Consider the following 17845-nt stretch of genomic DNA (forward strand, 5'->3'; position numbering starts at 1 on the left):
GACATGCGCCGCCAGACATGGTTAGCATTCTCGGGACTTGGTATTGGATTGACCCAGTACGGTGACTCTGAGTCAACTCGGTAACTCAGGCAAGTCAACAAAATTTATTTAATTTATTAAAAATAAATAATCAGTATGTAATTTATGATAAAAAAAATAATATATTAAGTGTGATTTATTATATATAGTAATAAACATAACTTCAAAAATTATATATATAGTGAAAAATACTAAATATAATTTTAAAATATTAAAAAATAACATTTTCACTATTCTTTTTTTTTTAATTTATAACCCGAAGAAACCACACTCACTAAGACCTAGTCGTGCTGTCTCATCCTGTTATACCTACTGTCATCATGCCGGCAGAGTAAAACTCTGAGACTAGGACCCCTACCCCAGGGCCTATGCTATGGATTGGCTTGTGCGAAGGGGCGACACCCATGAGAATCGAACCTCTCCCACTACACCAACTCCTCCTTGGGCCTAAAACTTCAAGGCTAGGACCTCGGTCCTTGGTCCTATGCTACGCGTTGGCTTGTGCCAAGGAGCAACACTCATGAGAATCGAACCTTGATTGCCTATCTAGTAGTCTGTGACCCACCCCCACTATGCCAACCCTATTGGGACACATTTTCACTATTTGAAATTGAAAATTAGTGTGCAAATTTTAAAATATCATACTGTACTTGTTAAAACGTAAATATATATCAAATAGTAATCATGATGTTTTATATTTTAAACATAAAATTTTCAAAAAAGATAGATAATTGCATGAGAGTTATTTAGATGCATTAAAATAATGTTATTTTGGTAAAATGCCTATTTATTATCATTATTCCAATGCTAAATATTATCATTTAATTCATACTCTCTCTCTCTCTCTTGATTGCTAATAAATTCTCATCCACGGAGTATCAACAACAAATGCAACTTTGAAAAATATAAATCTTTTCAAATCTAGCTTTGGAAACTTGAAAGCTTGTAATGCTTTTAGTTAATGTTTTGAATTTTTTAGCAAAACCTTTAATTTTCAACATGGTAGCTAAGACTCAGCCGAGTCAATGATAAACTCAACCGAGTCTGCCAACTCTGCCACCATAAGCTCCCATGCAAAGAAGTTAGCTCTCGGGGGAGGGTCCCAAGACCATAGCGCGTCCCTAGGGAGCCAATGGACCCTGGGTTATAATGAAACCACATAGCAAGAAGAAACCAAAAAATGACCATCCTTAGGAAGTGACCATTTGAGGGAATTTGAGATATCATCCTGATAAAAAAACTACAGGAAAATGTTCAAAGATTTAACCAATGTTTCCAAACCTGAGAGACATTTCTCCACGAGTTGTTTTGCCATGATGGGGAGGGCCAGTCAGGTTGTATTTGTGCTTAAGGAAATCTACCCAATGAGCATTTTTAGAAGCTAATCCCCACCACCATTTACATAACTTCAAATTCATTTTTGATAATTTGAAAAAAAAACCAGTCCCCTCTATCTTTTGGTTGTGTGATTGAGTCCCATGCCACCATTGCCTTTGCCTGCAGGCTAACTCCTCCCAAAAGAAAGGATCTGAGGTGAGAGTTCAATTTCTTTTCAACTTTGCGTGGCAGGCATTGACATGAGACTCATTTGGTCCACAGGAAAGCAAAGGAGGACGTGCTTAACAAGAACTTCTTTATGATACGGATCGACCTGTTTTTTTTGCACTAAAGATCTTACCATTTTTTGAAGGAACTAGAGCTGCATCTCTTTTCAATTTCCATTCAAGCCTTCTTATGTATTTTCATGCCTTTTTTATTTTGATACCTCAAAAAATAGATAAATTCCTTTTATTAAGAACACATAAGATTAGTCACTACAAAAAGAATAATGGTAACCCCACCTAACCTACAGTAAAAGAAATACATGTCCTACTGAGACAGTAACTTGCTACCTTCTTGACTGGCCGGCCTGACTCACCCTATGTGGAAAGACTGCTTTGGACAGGAATTTAGTTTTCCAACTTGAAATTTTGAAAGAATATTTTGAAGCCAAGGTAATCAAATGGTAGGGATGAGTTTCTGCAACCAACCACGATCTTGGCAAAGGATGCAATGAGGAGACACATTGAGAAGCACCAATTGACACTTTCCTACATTAATAGTCATACCCTGAAATATATTCAAAAGCCTTTAGTCAGTACCAGGCTCTAGAGATTTGAGAGTGAGTGGCCAAACCAAAAATCAAAACATCATTGGCATATTGAATCATAGAGAAATCGCCCAGTCCCAAGAGGCATTTAGAACTTTACTGACGATAAAGAATGTTACTGCACTACAACAAAGCAGTAGATTAGCGACGACCACATTCCTTCGCTAATCCGTCGCTAATCCGTCGCTAACCATGTTAGCGACGGATTAGCGACAACGCGGCGACAGTATGCTTACGTCGCGAATATTTCGACGCTAACTGACGACAGAATAATTCTGTCGCCAGGTCCGTCGCTAATTGCGACGGAATAACGAGCACTATATTCCGTCGCCAATCCGCTGGTACTAAACGGCGACCACGGCTTGGCGACGGATTTAATTCCGTCGCTATGCCGTCACTAGATTAATATGAATAGCGACGGATGGTTCCGTCGCTAAGCCGTCGCTAGATTAATATGAATAGCGACGGAATCATCCGTCGCTAATCCGTCGCAAAAACGAAAAAAAAAATCAAAAAAATTTTATTTAAAAATTAATTACCGAGAACTGTACAATTTCTATTTCCTGTACAATTTATATTTCCTGTAAATAAAAAACAAACCACACAAAAAATTCATATAACAAGTATCTATAATAATTAATCGTTCCACCTTAAAATTAAAAAGTTTAATTATTTACAATTCAACAATTACAATTAGGAAAAATAAAAAAAATAGAACTTCTTCAACACAGTCCTCTAATCATCGCTAAGATTTTGTGCGTCTTCTTGTTCATTGTCTTTATCTGTCCCTTCAGCTCCACTACCCTGATTATCGCTAGCAGCCTACACAAGAAAAGAACAGTCAGTATTGATAAACAAAATATAATGAAATAAATTACACACTATATGTGATTCTATCATGTGCTCATGTGTGATCTAAGGCAACAAAAAAACTCTATATGTGATTCTATCATGCTCATATGTGTGCTAAGGCAGTCAAAAAATTGAATATGTGATTATAGCATGTTCATATGTGTTCTAAGGCATATAAAAAAACTCTATATGTGATTCTACCATGCTCAGATGTGCTTTAAGGCAGGCAAAAAACTATATATGTGATTCGATCATGCTCGTATGTGTGCTAAGGCAGTAAAAAAATTGAATATGTGAATATAGCATGCTCATATGTGCTCTAAGGCAGGCAAAGCCAAAAAATTTATATGTGATTCTATCATAAATGATATATAACATATTCATATGTGTTCTAAGGCAGTTAAAAAACTCTATATGTTATTATAGCATGCTCATATGTGTGCTAAGGCAGTCAAAAAACAGAATATGTGATTATAATATGCTCATATGTGTTCTTAGGCAGTCAAAAAACTGAATATGTGATTATAGCATGCTCATATGTGTTCTAATGCAATCAAAAAAACTTTATATGTGATTCTATCATGCTCATATGTGCTCTAAGACAGACAAAAAGTTAAATATATATATATATGTGATTCTATCATGCTCATATGTGTGCTAAGGCAGTCAAAAAATTGAATATGTGATTATAGCATGTTCATATGTGTTCTAAGGCATATAAAAAAACTCTATATGTGATTCTACCATGCTCAGATGTGCTTTAAGGCAGGCAAAAAACTATATATGTGATTCGATCATGCTCGTATGTGTGCTAAGGCAGTAAAACAATTGAATATGTGAATATAGCATGCTCATATGTGCTCTAAGGCAGGCAAAGCCAAAAATTTTATATGTGATTCTATCATAAATGATATATAACATGTTCATATGTATTCTAAGGCAGTTAAAAAACTCTATATGTTATTATAGCATGCTCATATGTGTGCTAAGGCAATCAAAAAACAGAATATGTGATTATAATATGCTCATATGTGTTCTTAGGCAGTCAAAAAACTGAATATGTGATTATAGCATGCTCATATGTGTTCTAATGCAATCAAAAAAACTTTATATGTGATTCTATCATGCTCATATGTGCTCTAAGACAGACAAAAAGTTAAATATATATATATATATGTGATTCTATCATGCTCATATGTGTGCTAAGGCAGTCAAAAAATTGAATATGTGATTATAGCATGTTCATATGTGTTCTAAGGCATATAAAAAAACTCTATATGTGATTCTACCATGCTCAGATGTGCTTTAAGGCAGGCAAAAAACTATATATGTGATTCAATCATGCTCGTATGTGTGCTAAGGCAGTAAAAAAATTGAATATGTGAATATAGCATGCTCATATGTGCTCTAAGGCAGGCAAAGCAACTTTATATGTGATTTTATCATGCTCATATGTGTGCTAAGGCAGTAAAAAAATTGAATATGTGATTATAGCATGTTCATATGTGTTCTAAGGCATCTAGAAAAACTCTATATGTGATTCTACCATGCTTAGATGTGCTTTAAGACAGTCAAAAAAACTATATATGTGATTATACCTGAGAGGGACCTGGAATCGAAGATCCCCTATCCTGAACAACGGCCTTGATCTCATTTCGGAGAAAGGGGGCGATGGTGTATTGGAAGTAGTTATTCAGTGATTCATTAATGATCTCGCGTACATCATCACCGGAAAGAATAGTCGGCTGCTTGGAGCTTATGTCGGCGCAAGAAGTCGGTGAGCCGTAACTGGAAGAACCAATAACTGGTGAAGTGTTCATATTACTCCCAAACCCGAACACGCGACCTTTTTTGGGTTCACCTACTGCAGTCACCCATGCTGTAGGATCAAATGATGGATGCTGAGTAGCGTCTTCGCCATATCGCTCTACCATCTGTTGCTCATATGCCTCCTACAAAATAATGTTTAAAGTATTCATTAATAATTAATGATAACATTATGATAACTTGCATATATATTGCAACGATTATTAATAGAATTAATACATACCGTTGTCGTTCTCGCCTTCTCTGATACGAAGACTCCCGTGGTCTTCCGTTTATGTGTTTCTACAAACACATCCTTATATGGTACACTGTCTCCTTTTTCTGCTTCCTGCAAAGTTAAATGACAAAAGATTTAGTACACAAGTTTGCAACAATACTTATAAAATTAATATTATATATTGATGAGTTACCATTTTCTTTAGGTGGCTCCCAAATGTCTTAGATCCACCTGTGTGTAGATGGGCTTCGGGCATCTTCGATCGATTTTGTGAAGCCTTCGCAGAGCGATTTTTAAATGCATCTCCCGCCTACATATCGCACATTTCATCCCAGTAATCTCTCCTGATAGTAATAGGACCATGGCCCTTCCACAGTAATGGATCATCTACTACGCCAGATGCTTTTTTTGCTGCAGTCTTCATAGTGTGCAGCATGTCTGCAAATCGATTGGCAGCCACCTTCTGCCACACCTTCCTTGCATCATTTTCTTCCACCGTAGTTGCAAAGCGATTCGAAGCCTACAAATATTTTCAGAAAGTTAGTAGACATTGCTTAAATAAATTAAATATGAAACACATTAACTATGAGGAACAACTGTATACCATAAATGAGGACCACAATCTGTCTAACACCTCCTTTGGGTACTCTTTCCATTGAGCAACTGGTCCTGGTAGATGTTGAAGAAGTGAATTCCTAATCTCCCGTACTACTTCTTGTGGCTCAAACCTCGTGCTGCACATGAATTGTTACACAGTAAATATCAATATAAAATATTTAAAAGATATGTAATAATTGAAAACAAAATACTTACGGTCGATTATCGATATACACTATTCGAATGAGTCTTCTTGTGCCAGCCTGAGAAGACCCTGTTTCCTGTGTTGGCTGTTGACTTGTGCGATCAACTGGTGTAGGTGGGTCGTGTACAGACGCAACATCATCTGTAAAAAAATACATTAGAAATTCTCAGAATGTGCATTTGAACTAATCAAGCATCTAATTAGTTATATGATATACCTATCACAGGAGCCCGTGAAGATGAAGGTTGAGCTTGACTACTACTGGATGAGCGACCACTATAACCTCCACGAACCATATTCTAACAAATAACATATGTCATACAATACATTCAAATAATTCACATCAAGTATTACAATGCATTCAAGTCATTCACATCAAGCATTGCAATGCATTCAAATAATTCAAATCATTGACATCAAGTATTGCACTAATTCAAATCATTCGTTAATTGCATAAATTATAATACATTCAGATAATTGAAATCATTCACATCAAGTATTACAATGCATTCGAATCATTCGTATCAAGTATTACAATACATTCAAATAAAATTTTTAATCATTCACACCAAGTATTGCAATACAACTCACATCAAGTAATTCAATGCATTTAAATAGAGGTTTGTAGTATAAGATTTTGCTCACTAGCTTGAGAATTCTTCCTCGTCACTAGTTTGACTTTCTTCTTCTTCTTCTTCTTCTTCTTCATTGTTTGCCCATCCACTTGGTACATCATTTGGATCACATTCCTCTATGAATGTTTCATCAGCCAATGGAGATATGACATGCATATCATGCGCAACATCGTGACCATAAGCGAAGTCACAGACATCATCTGATTGATAGTAATCACTGTCTTCAGCTAACTCATCTTTCTGTAACTGATCATACTCGGGGTATAGTTTGGATTTCACCTTGCAAACTGCCCACCATTCATTTCTATCTGACTTTTTTATACTCGGATATGAAGTATAATAAACTTGTTGAGCTTGCGAGGCTAATATGAATGATTCATATGTTCCAAACCTGGATTTATGATTCACCTCCATAATGCCTGAAGCTTTGTCGAGTCTTGTTGCAGTTGGATCAAACCAATGACACTTGAATACCGTAACCCTGTTATTCATGCCTAAGTAAGTCAACTCCATTATTTCCTCTATAACACCGTATTAATCATGTTCATTTTCACCGTAGCTGCTACCCTTGACACACACGCCACTATTTATCGTTGATTTGTTTATACCGTAGTCTTTTGATTCTGGTCTTTTACATATTAATTTTAAATCCATACGGGCCTTCGGATTATCCTTCGTTTTTCCTTTAATATTCATTACTGTATTGAACACATTATCAAACACATTTTTCTCTACATGCATCACATCCAAATTATGTCGTATCAATAGGGTCGGCCAATACGGTAGTTCCCAAAAAATAGATTTTTTCGTCCAATTGTGTTCCTTCCCAAATCCACGGAAGGGTGTAGTACTGCGGGCATCTGTTAATACATCTGGAAAGTATCGCAATCTTCTTAAAATCTCTATGCCAGACAATCTTGAGGATGGACCTTCCGTTTCAGTTGTGCCTGCTGTAAATGCATTCTTTTGACGTCGGAACAGATGATCGCTGGGTAGAAATCGACGATGGCAATCAAACCAGCAAGGCTTCCTTCCATGCCTCAATCTAAAAGCTTTGGAATCCTCCATGCAGTACGGACAAGCCAACCTCCCATGTGTGCTCCAACCAGATAACATACCATATGCAGGGAAGTCACTGATTGTCCATAGAACAACGGCCTTCATGTTGAAATTTTGTTTTTTGTGGGCATCATACGTGGTAACACCGTCATCCCACAGTACTTTTAATTCATCAATCAATGGCCTTAGATATACATCAAGATTTTGGCCAGGTGAGGCCGAACCAGGGATCAACAGAGACAAGAAAAGATTCAGACGTTTCATACACAAGCTTGGTGGAAGGTTGTATGGAGTTACAAATACTGGCCAGCATGAGTATGAAGTTGATCTACCCCCAAATGGATTAAATCCATCTGTACATAGACCGAGTCTAACATTTCGACTTCCATTGCGAAGTTCTGATGAGTACAATCAAAGTGCTTCCAAGCTTCAGCGTCAATAGGATGCGTGATCTTGTTTTCATCGTGTCGAACTTTATTTGCATGCCATCTCATGTGTTTAGCTGTCCTTGAAGACATATACAATCGCTGCAATCTAGGAGTGATAGGAAAGTAGCAGAGCGACTTGTATGAAACTTCCTTTGATCTCGTGCTACCATTGCCTCTTGTCTTTGGCTTGAACCGAGGATGCCCACATGACGGGCATGATATGTCGTTTTCCTGCTCCTTGAAATAGAACATGCAGTGATTTGGACAAGCATCAATCTTTTTGTAACCCATACCTAGAGCGTTGACCATAACTTTCGCACGATAGAAATTTTGTGGCAATTTCTCATCTTTAGGCAACATACTCTTCACAATCATGCACAAACGGTCAAAACATGATTGAATCAAATTATACTCGGACTTCAAATTCATTAGTTGAAGAACTGCAGACAAGATAATGTGACTCTCACAACCGTTCCAAAGTGGCTCATCAACATCTCTAAGTAAATCATAAAATCTACTAGCTGCATCGTTTGGTGATTCTTCATCTACGTCAGTTCTTACATCACTAGAACTCATAGCAGAACCCAGTTCTGTTCCTGCAGCATCAAATATCAAATTCGTATATGGATTATCGTGCACCACATTCACCCGTGCATCAAAATCGTTTCTAAATTCTTCTTCATGAAACATCCAGTTCTGATAATCACTCACAAAACCCTTCCTGTATAGGTGATGTCTAACGCCATGAGGTTCTACAAATCGATTATTCTTACAAATCTTGCAGGGACACCTAATCCGACCTGTGGGATCTACCGTACTGACACTCGCCGTTGCAAATTCAATAAAACTATCGACATCATCCATATATTCATGCGATAACTCATTGTCCACTATCCTACGGTACATCCATTCACGGTTTGCAGTCATTCTGTCGTATGATGTTACGAATAGTATCCTAACGAATTAAGAAAAAAACAATCAGAATGCTACGATGAAGAAAATATCAAATTTATCATGCAATATACTATGTCAAACAATAACAAGAATTTTGATGCATGCATTGATAACTTAATATTTTCATGTGCAAACTATTAATGACACGATACAATCATTTGAAACATGCTTTTATTATAAAATTTCACATGGAAGTCAAAATCAAATTGAAAGTAACTACATGCAAGCATGGATACAATTACATCAAACATTGCAATACATCATAATCATTCATATCAAATAAATGGCAAACATATACCTGCAGCAAACACACTTCAATATCTCACTAACTACTACCATGCTTAGCATGGACTCCGTACTCCAAAAATAAGAACACTTCCATATTTCTACATTAAAATCATGCTCAGCATGATCTCCGAACTCCAACAAAGCAGTCCTAGATATCAACAACTAAGTGAGTGTGTGAACAATAAAGTGCTGCATTCAATAAATTAAATAACATGTGATACGTTTGCATCACTTACTCACCACGGGTATTTACCCAATTTGCATTGTTTTTGTCATTTACTTACCACAGGTGGCCGAGCACGAGTTGGTTCCGTTGAAAAATCTGCACAAAAACAAAACAAATTAAGTAACAAACTAACTAATCATGAAACAAGATGAAACACTAACTAAAAAAATTAAAACAACTCTAACTAATTGAAAGAAGAGAAAAAGAAAAATAGTATATATGTTAAGCCAAATCTAACTAGAAGATGCTAATTTAACAAACCAGCTATAACATGTTGAACCAGTCGACTAACATAAAGTCATAGACAATTTCTAATCTGAACTACTTAGCAAAGGAATAGTAAATCAATCAATTAGTTTACTAGAAAAGATGTGAACTCCGTTTAACCACCACTATCATAAAGAATTCAAATAGCCCTAATCTAACTAACTGATTGTGAGAACATTAAATACCAATCTATCTAAGAAAAATATAATTATAAAAGACTAATAGATTGAAATACTCTAACTAACCAGATTTCAAGAAAACAAATTGAAGTAAAACTAACTACCAATAGACATTAACAAACTAACAAATTGAACAACATGGACAACTTGTATATATACATTACAAAAAAAATTTCAACTTAAAATCCATATGGACAACATATATGCAAACTACACTTAAAACCATATGGACATCTTATATACACATATTACAAATTTTTTTTCAAGCTAATCACATGGACAACATAGGGATCACATAATAACTTTTTTTTTTTTTAAAAAGAGGTCACATGGGCAGCATAGGTATCCATAACAAAAATTCTTTTCAAAACAGATCACATAGGCAACGTAGGTATCTCATAACAAATTTTTTTTCTTCAAACAAACACATAGGCAACATAGTATTCCTACTAAAGATTTTTTTTTTCAAACTGATTTACATAGGCAGCATATGCATTAAAAAACAGATTTTTTTGAAACCAATTCACATAGACAACATAATATATCTCATAACAGATTGTTTTTTTCAAAAGCAATACACATCGGCAACATGTTATTCCTACTACAGATTTTATTTTTCAAACGATTCATATAGGCAGCATAGGCATTCAAAAACAGAAAACTTTTTTTTTTTTGACAAGTCACTTAGGCAGCATAACTTCATTACAGATTTTTTTTTGACAAGTCACATAGGCAGCATAGCTTCATTGCATATATTTTTTTGACAAGTCACATAGGCAGCATAGCTTCATTATAGTTTTTTTTTTTACAAGTCACATAGGCCGCATAGCCTGAATTACAGAAAACTTTTTTTTTTTGACAAGCCACATAGGCAGCTAAACGCAGGGGGTCGACCCCCCCTGCCGGAAACGCAGGGGGTCGACCCCCCCTGCCGGAAAGCACGGCAGGGGGTTAAACCCCCTGCCTTTCCGACAGAGAAGGGGGTTAAACCCCTTGCCGGAAAGGCAGTTCCGGCATGGGGGGTTAACCCCCTGCCGTGCCTTTACGGCAGGGGGGGTCGACCCCCTGCGTTTCCGGCAGGGGGTCGTCCCCCCCTGTCGGAAACGCAGGGGGTCGACCCCCCCTGCCAGAAAGCACGGCAGGGGGTTAAACCCCCTGCGTTTCCGGCAGGGAAGGGGCGTACCCCCTGCGTTTAGAAGAAGAAGAAGAAGAAGAAGAAGAAGAAGAAGAAGAAGATTACCTGCGCGTCGCCGGACGGTGGCGGGAGGTTGACGAGGAGCGGCAGCTGGCGAGCGCCGGCTGGCGAGCGGTGGACGGGGAGCGGCGGCGGCCGGACGGTGGCGAGAGCCGACGGGCGGCGGGAGGGAGCAATACAGCGAAACAGGGAAAAGAGAAAGAGGGATGGGATTAGGGATTTACGCGACATTTAGCGACGGCTTAGCGACGAAAACATTCCGTCGCTAAGCCGTCGCTAAACCAAAATACCAAAAAAGCGACGGAATATATTCTATCGCTACGCCGTCGCTAATTAGCGACGGATTAGCGACGACAGAGTTCCCTCTCTAAATCCGTCGCTAAAATGGTGTTCTTGTAATAAAAAGTAGAGACAAAAACATGCAGTCGCTAATCCGGCGCTAAGTAGCGACAGATTAGCGATAAAAGTCGTTTCCTCGCTAATTAGCGACAGATTCTATCTCTAGCTAATCTGTCGCTAAGGAGCGACGGAAAAAATCTGTCGCTAATTTCCGTCGCTAATTAACAATTTTCTTGTAGTGCTGACCTAACCTTGGCCATGGACATAAGCTGGCTACCAGCTTGGGCAGGTGCATAGGGGCATTGTGGGTATTTTAAAAAGCCTTTAAGGGCATATTGGCAAGGGATCTAAGTGTAGTTAGGTGAGCATTATGGTCTTTTTATATTATTACTGGAGTAATAGATACACTACAAGAATTTCGCTGATTAGTGACAGACGTTATCCGACGATAATCCGTCGCTAATCCGTTTAGCGACGGATTGACGACGACTTAGCAATGGATAGCGTTCGTCACAATTTTCTGGTTGCTAATTAGCAATAGAACTGATCTGTCTCTACTTTCATTGTTAATTCGTGATAGATTAGCGAATGTCATGATCTATCACTAATCCGTTACTAAATAAGGACTGATTTGGTTTTGCGACAGATACATATTCGTCGATAATCTGTCGCTAAAATTTAATGATGAATACATATCCGTCGCTAAATTCCATTGTCAATTTAAAGACGGATTCTTGACGGATTATATTCCGTTGCAAAACATTAGTTGGTTCAATTTTCCGTCGCTAAATTCATAACGGATATTAGCGACGGATAATATCTGTCACAAATTTTAAAAAAAAATTGTTTGAATAGAAATATCGAGAAAAAAATTTGTTATATAATTTATATAACCTGTGTATAAAAAATAATGTACACATAAAAAATACATATACAAAGCATGTGAAACAAATTTAACACAAGTTATAAGTGAAACAAATTTAACAACCCACTATCATCATTGCCAAGTTCTAATTAGTTACAAGTGAACATATACAAAGAGTTTCATTTAAAACAAAAAGTACGTGAAACAAATTCAACACATGAATCTAATCCTCGCCAAGATTTAGATCATCATCCTCTTCATTGTCTCGATCTGTCCCTTCATCCATGCCTCCATCAACTCCTCTACGTTGATCATCTCCAGCATCCTACAAGAGAACTGAAATGTTAGTATTGATAAACAAAATATAATGAAATAAATTATATGCAATGCACCTAATCTAAGGCAATCAAAGTAACATGGTTGAATGACACATAGACTAGCAATAAAGTGAAGGACATTAACAAAATTCAGATATGTGTTCTAAGACTGACCCTGCATCCGTCGTTGTCTCGTGATGTGTATGAGTAGCTGGTGTAGGTGGGTCATGTGCAGGCGAAACATCATCTACAGAACAATGAGTTAGAAATTCACACAATGCACATTTCCACTAATCAAGTATTCAATTATTTAAATGATATACCTATCGAAGCATTACGTGAAGACGAAGACTGAAACTGACTATCACTGAGCTGGGATCCTATAAAGACGATTAACAAGTAATAATTTTTATATCAACATATAAGCAAAAACATAATGAATTTCTATATTTAAATATAACACAAAGACATCTACCTAATGATATTCTACGACCTTCACTTGGTCCTTGACCACTGTGACCTCCACGAACTATATTCTAACAAATAAAAATGTTATTTGGATCAGTTATATAACTCTTGATCTTATCATAGACATATCATATGCATGAAATGTAAAGATTTAAAGGTCCTACATGAATCAGTTTTATAACTATGCATGAACTGTGCATATACATGCTAAGTATGCATGGAATGTAACATGATATGCAATTCCATGAATATGGATACATAATCAAATAAAAAATAACTTTATGCAAGCATGCATACAGTCACATCAAACATGTTAATACATTCAAATCATTCATATCACAACAATGTCAAACATGTATCTGCAACAAACACACTCAAATATCTCGCTAACTACAACCATGACTAGCATGGTCTCCAAACTACAAACATAAGATCATATGAGAAAGTGATGTGGTATGTATTACAAGATGTATTTCATTAGCTTGAGTATGCCTTCTCATCACTTGTTTGACTTTTATATTCTTCTTCTTCCTCCTCCTCCTCTTCGTCATCTTCGTCTTCTTCTTGATTGGGCGCTCATCCACTTGATATATCATTTGGATCACATTCTTCTATATGTGTGCCATCGGACAATAGAGATGTGACATGCAGACTATGTGTGACATCGTGACCATCAGAGAACTCATATATATCATCTAATTGATAGTAATTACCCTCTTCAGCAATCTTGTCTTCCTCTAACTGATCATACCCGGGGTATAGTTTAGACTTCACCTTGCAAACCGCCTACCATTCATTTCTATCTGACTTCCTTTTATTCGGATATGAAGTATAGTAAACTTGTTAAGCTTGTGTTGCTAATATGAATGGTTCATATGTTCCAAACCTTGATTTATGATTCACCTCCATAATGCCTAAGACTTTGTTGACTCTTGTTGCTGTGAGATCAAACTAATGACATTTGAATAAAGTTACTGTATTATTTATACCTAAGTAAGTCAACTCTATTATTTCTTCAATAACACTGTAGTAGTCAAGTTCATTTTCACCATAACTGCTACCCTTGACACGCATGCCACTATTCATCATTGACTTATTTACATCGTAGTCTTTTGTATGAAATCTATAACCATTTACGATGTATCCGTTATAATATTGCACAACTTTGGTTGAACCATTTTGTAAATCACATATTCCTTGATCATTAACATCACCATGGTGGACCTACAAGCATAAACAATGACTGTAATCATGACCAATTAACATATTGTTGTTTACAAAGAAAGAATGCATGCCATTATCTTTACCAACTCTTTGAACTATGCCCCAAACTTATTTTGACGTTCTTTCTGTACTTCTGAATTAGTGAGATGTGAAAGTTCTTTTCGCAACTCCAGATCAAATCGTCTGCACTTAACAAATAATTATATTACTGAACCATGTACGTACGTAGAGAACTTAGTGTAACATATTATGTATACTTACTCGATGTAGGGGTCGATTGTTGAGCAATTAAAAAGGATATAAATTTGTACTGCGTCTTGCTCTTGATCTTCCAAGAGTCCTGACCGACAATTGTCAAAGGCATGCCCAAGTGGTTTAAATATCCATAGTTTGTCAGCCACAGTAAATTGTTCTCCATCATCATTACGAGGTTGACACGTGTAACGTGTTGGAATGTGAGGTTCAAAGTACATAGATTAGAAATTTGAAATCTCTTTTAAAGTGTATGCCTCACAAATTGAACCCTCAACTCTTGCTTTATTCTGACCCTTTTTTTTAGGTCAAACATACATCTATCAACAATATACATCTCGTAATACAATAAACTATTAATAGCATTAGAGAGAAAAATATAAATAAAAATATACCTTTCAAATGGGTACATCCACCGATATTGCACAGGACCACCAACCCTAAGTTCATATGGCAAATGTATGATCATATGTTCCATAACATCAAAAAATGCTCGCGGAAATATCTTCTCTAGTTGATAAATAGTAGTGACAATAGAATCCTCGAGATTCTTTACCTCAGTTACTACAACTTCTGATACACACAATGTTCTAAAAAATCAACTCAACTCGAATAATACCCCCCATATAGGTTTGTCTAACATATTATGGAATGCTAAGAGAATCCACTATTGTATAATGACATGACAATCATGGCTCTTCAACCCATATAATTGTCCCTCGTCTATCTTCACAGCCCGAGCAATGTTAGAGACATATCCATCTGAAAATCTCAACTGCTTCAACCACTGACATACCTGCTTTACTTGATCTAGTCCAAGCACGTACCTTGCCTTCGATTTCAGTACTTTGCCATTGTACTCTTGGAGTTTCAATTCTGGTCTTTTACATATTACTTTTAAATCCATACGGGCCTTCGAATTATCCTTTGTTTTTCCTTTGACATTCATTATCATATTGAACACATTATCAAACACATTTTTCTCCACATGCATCACATCCAAATTATGTCATATGAATAAGGTCGGCCAATATGATAGTTCATAAAATATAGATTTCTTTGTCCAATTGTCATCATTTCTAAATCCAAGGAAGGGTGTCACACTACGGGCATATATTAGTCCATATAGAAAGTATCGCAATCATCTTAAAATCTTTGTACCAGATAACCGTGTAGGTGGACCTTCTATTTCAGTTGTGCTTGCTCAGAACACATTTTTTTGTGTTCAGAACAAATGGTCGCTGGGTAGAAATCGATGGTGACAATCAAACCAACACGACTTCTTTCCATGCATTAATCTAAAAAATTTTGTATCCTCCATGCAGTACGGATATGCCAACCTCCCATGTGTACTCTAACCAGATAACATACCATATGCAGAGAAGTCACTCATTGTCCATAGAACAACAACCTTCATATTGAAGTTTTATTTTTTGTGAGTATCGTACGTGAGAACACCGTCATCTCACAATATTTTCAGATCATCAATCAATGACCCTAAATATACATCAAGATTTTGGTCCGAAGAAGTCGAACCAGGGATCAATAAAGACAATAAAAGATTTGGATAATTCATAAACAAGCTTGGAGGAAGGTTGTATGGGGTGACAAATACCGGCCGACACGAGTATTAGATTGATCTACCTCCAAATGGATTAAATTCATCTGTACATAAACTAAGCCTAACATTTCTCACCTTCATTGCGAAGGTCTGATGAATACGATCAAAGTGCTTCCAAGCTTCCGCGTCAACAGGATGTATGATCTTGTCTTTATCATGTTGAACTTTATTTGCATGTCATCTCATGTGTTTAGTTGTCCTCAAAGACATATACAATCATTGCAATCTAGGGGTGAGAGGGAAGTAGCAGAGTGACTTATATGACACTTCTTTTGACTTCGTGCTAGCATTGCCTCTTGTCTTTGGCTTGAACCAAAGATGCCCACATGATGGACATGATCTGCTATTTTATTGATCTTTGAAATACAACATGCAGTAATTTGGACATGCATCTATCTTTTGATACCCCATACCTAGAGCATTGACCATAACCTTCGCACGGTAGAAATTTTGTGGTAATTTCTCATCTTTAGACAATATACTCTTCACAATAGAGTACAGACTGTCAAAACATGATTGACTCAAATTATACTCTAACTTCAAATTCACTAGTTGAAGAACTACAAACAAAATAGTGTGACTCTCACAACCATTCCACAGTGGCTCATCAACATCTCTAAGTAAGTTATAAATTCTACTAGCTGCAACGTTTGCTGCTTCTTCCTCTACTCCAGTTCGTACATCACTAGGACTCATAGCAGAACCCAGTTCTGGTCCTGCGATATCAAATATCAAATCCACATATGGATTATCGTACACCACATCTACCCGTGCATCAAAATTATTCCAAAAGTTTTCACCATGAAGCGTCCAATTCTGATAACCACTCACAAAACCCTTCCTGTATAGGTGATGTCTAATGTCATGAGGTTCTGCAAATCGATTGTTCTTACACATCGTGTAGGGGCACCTGATCTGACCGGTGGGATCCACTGTACTGACACTTGCCGTTGCAAATCCAATAAAACTGTCAACACCATCCATATATTCAAGCGACACATCATTATCAACTATCCTATAGTACATCCATTTACGGTTTGCAGCCATTTTATTCTATAATGTTATAGATATTATCTGAACCGGCTAAAAAAGAATCATAATAATGCTATGATGAAGAAAATATCTAATTTATCATGCATTGATGGTGGATGTAATGATTTGATATATATATATATGTATATATATATAATAACTTATTTCTCCTTGTTGGTTTGCTATAATTTTTGTTTGGTGATTGTTGGTGAGCAATTTTTTTGTTTTAGTTAATGTGTAAATTTTCTTTTCATCTTTACCACAAACATGCTTAATATAAAATGCAATTTCATGAACTATTATGCATGCATTGATAATTCAATATTTTTGTATGTAACACCATCACATCATATGTATACACATCACAAAGATATTTAGAAAAATGAAATCACATTCACAAACACGATACATTCAATTTAAGCATATTTTTATGATACAATTTTACATGTAATGCATAATCAAATCGAAAATAACTTCATGCAAACATGGATAGTCATGTCAAATATTGCAATACATTCAATCATTCATATCACAATAATGTCAAACATGTATCTGCAGCAAATACACTTCAATATCCCGCTAACTACTACCATAGCTAGCATGAAATCCG

The sequence above is a fragment of the Nuphar pumila genome, chromosome 4 (assembly GCF_984573655.1).
Source record: "Nuphar pumila chromosome 4, dmNupPumi1.hap1.1, whole genome shotgun sequence".
NCBI classification, from domain to species: Eukaryota; Viridiplantae; Streptophyta; class Magnoliopsida; order Nymphaeales; family Nymphaeaceae; genus Nuphar; species Nuphar pumila.